A 5,649-nucleotide genomic window follows, 5' to 3' on the forward strand; every position below is an offset into this window, starting at 1 on the left:
CCTTACAGATAGATCATTTGAATAAAACTTGGTATCAAAGATGACTGAAGAGAAACTTTCCCGATGATGCTGTGGGTGTGAACATTTTCATAGAGATTTTCCCTAGAAACAGTTTTGCACAATAGCTGGCAAACCTGGCCCAGATGTTTCACATCAGTCTTCTGAGATGGTATCTTCACTGAGGTCAGCAGAAACTCTAGCTGAATTTCCTTAAATCCTATACCTCTAAGACCAAGTGCAACTTAGGCCTTAGGAATTTTGTACCACTTTGGCCAATTCTGTGTGGCTGGTAACCTTAGCCACTAAAAAACTGCTTTTAAATCATTTCTAGGTAACAATTAGATTAAAATTTGTCCTTTGAAGTCTGCTTCCAGTTGGCATTTTGGATATCACTTAAATTGAATCTCTGCTTCTGTGCTCATATGTTCGGACAGTTGGCCATGGGGCCTATTAAATGTTTTTTTTTTAAAAAAACAAATTTCATTTTAATATTGTTAAACCAGTAACACTAAAAGCATGAGACTATAAATATGCAGTGCAAGTTAATCCAAATAGAATTCTGAATTAGAATTGATAATGTGTAAGAGCCTAACAGTAACTATTATAAACATATGTTCTTTGTCAAAGCTCTCAGCTACAGAATTCTAAAAATCCTAAAGCTCCATGTCCTAAGGTACCAGCAAAGAGGAAAGGGATTTTTAACCCGAGAGCTGAGTAGGAATGGAGTTGCTGGTTACCAGGGGAGGAATCTGAGTCATCACAGCAGGAAGGTTAGAGAAGGACTTGGTTCTATGGCTTCAGAGAACACTAACTAGTCTAAACTATATTTTTAAAACTTTTTTCCCCCAGTCCTAAAATTCACCCAGGAGACAGAGGCTGGTGTAACTGCAAAGCAGAGAAAATGGATCAGCCTGGAGGGCTGCTCCTAGTCGGAGAGGTCGAATGGCATCTTGCTGATGACCTCCCCATTCTCGTCGACTATGGTGTGGTAGACCCAGCGGCGGTTGCAGCGGCAAGTGGGCCCGCACTTGGTGGAGTTACACTTGGGGCACGGGTAGAAGCAACCCTGGCAGTCTTCATCAAGGCAGTCACACAGGTCAGCCTGATTGAAGGTGAGCCTGCCCTTTTGGTCATACTTGTTGACTTTGCGTTTTACAGGAACAAACTCATTCTTCCTTGCCATTTGCCCTTCCTTTATCAGCTGCCTTAATTTAGGGTTGAAGTTGGCTACCTGAGGCCCGGGATTTTGAAATGACAACCGTTTTAACTGCCGCTCCACCCGTTTCATCTGCTTCAGTTCCATCTCACTTGGTTTCTCAGGAGAACTTGGACGTGCAGGTCTCTCTCGCACGGAACTGCTTTTTTCTGCTTGTTCACTCATTTCTGCTCACCTGGGGACACAAACAAAGTCAGCAACCATTTGTGGGAGCTCAGTCAACCATGAGGACGCTGGAGCTGGTAAACGTCATTTCAGAATGGGCCTATGAAGTTTTTACTTCAAACCTGGGTTAAGTGGATAGGAGCAAGTTTATCAACACCAACAAATCTTTGGACAAAAGTGCTTTTATCAGATAGTATTTCCTCCTTTATTTAACCATCTCTTTTTTCTATCAACTGTTTAAATAAGCATTCATGTTGGTCTAGACTAGTACTTCTCAAACATTAATGTGCATATGAATCAGGAAACATCTTGTTAAAAACTAGATTATGATTCAGTTAGGACTGGGGTGGGGCCGGAGAATCTACCTGTCTAATGTATGCCCAGATTATACTGATATTGCTAATTCCAAACCTACTTTGAGTCTCAAGGGCCTAGAGCTAAACCAATAGTGATCAGGGGCCACAATTCCTTTGCTTTAATAGAAACCCAGTTATCCTTCTTAGGTGAGTTGCCCTAAGATAGGAAAACAACAGTTTTTTATGTAAAGAATCTCTTTCTCTCCACAATTCCCGCCCCTCCCCACCCCCCCGACACTACCCCCACACAAGGCAAACTCTTGACTTTTCCTCCAGCGAAATTGGTTTGAACAAAGAAAATACTGTTTGAAGCACTTCAGATCAATAAACATATTCCTTGTTTCTAATGACTGTAGTAAGTAATGGAAATTGGATGGTCATTTTTAGCAATTGCCTTTTCTCATTAAAACATCAGCACATTAGCTGTGGTTTCTTTCGTTTGAAGTCACCTCCAATTCTTCTCAGGAAACACTCTACAAGCTACTTTAAGGTAATTCATCATATTGAATTAGTGACTGGTTTCTAAAAGGCTTTCTAAGGTCAGTACACTCTCAAGGACTTTCAGTGTCATTTCACCTCTCTCCATGTCTCACTGTCTCTGTGTGTCTGTCTCTTCCCTCACCACCCCCCCATCCCTCTGTTTCTCTCCTAATTGGCCCATGTCCTACAGACTCCACAAAGCTTCCCAAACTACTAACAACTTAAGGTAGAGAGGCAGAGGATGCCCATTTCTTTAAGGATGTTCTGCCTAGCTTCAAGAAGCAAACTGGCCAAAAGGAAGAGAGACAGAGGATGGGGCATCAGCTGTGAGAGGATCACCATACTAGAGAAAAATTCCCTTTGCTTCTCACTGGAGAGTTTCAGGCAATTCCAGAGGACTGGCCACACTCTGTTTGATACATACTACCTATTTCACACAACAGGTTCCCTTTTAGGTCTTCCTTGGCATTTTAACGATGTAGTGTCTACAGAGGGAAAAGCAAATGATTCCCCTGAATCTCTCTCTTGAATTGGATTTATTTGCCAGGATCTTGTTGAGTAAATACCCAGGACAGAAATAATACAGTTTCATAATCTCTACCTAAGTTAGTGCAATGTCTTGGCAGGTCTAGAACATTTAGTTTTTTATTACTCTAATTCTCTGAGTTGTAATTTCATAGTTGACTCCTTACCTTACTTTTTTTAGGGGGAAAAGGGTAGCAGCTACCTTTCTGACACATTACCCTAGGCAGAGGAGCCTCAGGCCTCACACTGCCAGGGATCAAACACTAGGGCTGTCTTCACCACTAACTATCTGACTTTAACTTAAGATGACTTCAGCTGCTTAACCTCAGTTTTCTCATCTGAAAATGGGGATAATAATAGAACCTTCTCTATGGGTATGCCCTAAATTAGGTGCAGTGAGAACTTCAAAGATGATATAAGACCAGGTTTCTGCCCGCAAAGGTTTGGCAATCTCCACTGGAGAGATCAAGTGTCTGCAGCTCACTGCAAGGACAGGGAAAGGAGCTCCAGTTCAGATTCTGAGAACCCTATGGGGGGTGGGGGTGGGGTTCATAATAATCAAACATCAATAGAGGCATCCCTATTTAGAACTAAGCTTTATATCTTCTTTCTGCACTCCCCCCCCCAGGTTAGTGAGGTGCTCAGTCACTCAGTTGTGTCCACCTCTTTGCAACCCCATGGACTACAGCCCTCCAGGCTCCTCGGTCCATTTTCCAGGCAAGAATATTGGAGTGTGTTGCCATTCCCTTCTCCAGAACTAACCTTTACATCTTAAAGAATTCCGGTTCATCCCCATAATGGTAAAAGAAGTGAGTGTGTGTGTGTTTGCGTGTGCAAATTGGCCACCATAATTCAGTCTAAAGCCACTATTTTTTTTTCATTCATTCAGCAAATATTTATCAAGAGTATATCATATATGCTAGGAATTGTGCCCTATTTATTGCAGTCACAATTGCACACACAAGTCCAGATCCTTCAAGCAGTGGTATGTACAAAAATGAATAAATTGGGGTAAAACTCTTTCACTCTTCAATTAAGCAAAATATCTATGTTGGCCAATTTTAAGGCACAGTATTTGTTTTAGAAACAGGCATCAAGACTCTGGTGGAGAAACTAAAAGTTTAGTTATGAATAGCTGTGAACCAACAGAGAAGGCAATGGCACCCAACTCCAGTACTCTTGCCTGGCAAATCCCATGGACGGAGGAGCCTGGTAGTCTGCAGTCCATGTGGTGGCTAAGAGTCGGACACGAATGAGCGACTTCCCTTTCACTTTTCACTTTCATGCATTGGAGAAGAAAATAGCAACCCACTCCAGTGTTCTTGCCTGAAGAATCCCAGGGACAGGGGAGCCTGGTGGGCTGCCATCTATGGGGTCACACAGAGTCAGACAGGACTGAAGTGACTTAGCAGTAGCATCAGCACCTGTGAACCAAACACAAAACTGATTCTCAATTATAGAAAATAGAATCAGGTTACAATGAGACCTTTTACTGCAGGAGCACTGTAATAGTGCAATTTGCTGGATACTGCAAGTAAAATCACCAGGCAGCTGAACAGATGTGGCCATCTTATGTTCAGCTATAGCACACTCAAGACTTCCCTGGTGGCTCAGACGGTAAAGCGTCTGCCTACAATGCAGGAGACCCAGGTTCAATCCCTGGGTCGGGAAGATCTCCTGGAGAAGGGAATGGCAGCCCACTCCAGTATTCTTGCCTCCCGCGCCTCCTACCCCAAAAAAGGAGCTCAAAGAAATATTGGGCTTCCCTGGTGGCTCAGAGGTTAAAGCGTCTGCCTGCAGTGCGGGAGACACCAGTTCGATCCCTGGGTTGGGAAGATCCCCTGGAGAAGGGAATGGCAACCCACTCCAGTACTCTTGCCTAGAGAATCCCATGGACGGAGGAGCCTGGTGGGCTAGAGCCCACGGGGTCACAAAGAGTTGGACACGACTGAGCGACTTCACTTTCTACAGCACACTCACACTTTGACATGAGATATGTTTGTGAACCATAATTGTTAGCTCAAACCCCAGGCCCTCTTAAACCCTTGACCTCTCTCAAAAATGTTGGGAGGATATGTTGAGGCAAACATTTAGGGAAATTCAAAATAGAAATAAATGCTCGGTGAATGCATTTAAACCCTTGACATTCCAATCCTGTTGGTCAGGAAACATCTTGCTATTTTCACAGGGATATATTTTTTCTGTTGAAATCACTTTGAAGGTAACATTATTTTCTTCTTGTCAGTCAACAATTTATTTACTTGTCATAAAATAAAGTGAAAAAACTCCGAGCCCAACCACATAATAGTCTTACATGCATGAGCTTTATCATTATCTTTCTTACCATAGTTCTCTTAGTCCTTAAATTTCATGGTGCTGAAAATATCCTTTTTGTGTTTCTTTTCTGGATTGTTCTCCCTCTGAGCAATGGTTACCAGAATCTTTTAGAATGACATGTATTTGCTAATTGGATTAAAGGTGAGATAATGGAAAACTGTTTTCCCCAACTATCTGGGTGATATTCTTAATCTGGAAAACAGATGTTTCAACATCTTTTTGCATCTTTGTGTTCATGATTACAGCAAGGTTTCAGAATACTCTAAATGATTCCAATTCACTTTCCACATAGTTGGAAGCAGGAAGCCATTAAGATGAACCCCTTTCAACTTATATGTAATAATAGGAGGTGAAAGAAAGTAGAAAAGGGAGGGAGGAGTCCATTAGACTTGTTCTCGGTTGATGTTTTTTATACTTCTCTCAGCTCTCAAAACTGTCTTTTTCTTTAATTCACTTATTGAAGCAGGTGATGCTTTTTATTATCCCACGCACATAGATTAAAAACATTAAAATATACTTACTCAGTGGAAGATGAAAGATAATCCTTATTTAGGTGGTTACACTACTTTC

General features: G+C 42.0%; 1 non-coding gene and 1 pseudogene across 1 annotated transcript; one reads left to right on the top strand and one right to left on the bottom strand.

The window, feature by feature from the left end:
* Positions 1 to 925: 925 nt before the first annotated feature.
* On the bottom strand, positions 926 to 1,381 carry LOC138929869 (ARL14 effector protein-like pseudogene; annotated as a pseudogene).
* Positions 1,382 to 4,341: 2,960 nt separating this feature from the next.
* Positions 4,342 to 4,413, top strand: TRNAC-ACA (transfer RNA cysteine (anticodon ACA)). Its single transcript has one exon. It is a non-coding gene; the product is annotated as a tRNA-Cys (tRNA).
* The last annotated feature ends 1,236 nt before the right edge of the window (positions 4,414 to 5,649 follow it).

This window comes from Ovis canadensis, chromosome X (genome assembly GCF_042477335.2).
Source record: "Ovis canadensis isolate MfBH-ARS-UI-01 breed Bighorn chromosome X, ARS-UI_OviCan_v2, whole genome shotgun sequence".
Classification (NCBI taxonomy): Eukaryota; Metazoa; Chordata; class Mammalia; order Artiodactyla; family Bovidae; genus Ovis; species Ovis canadensis.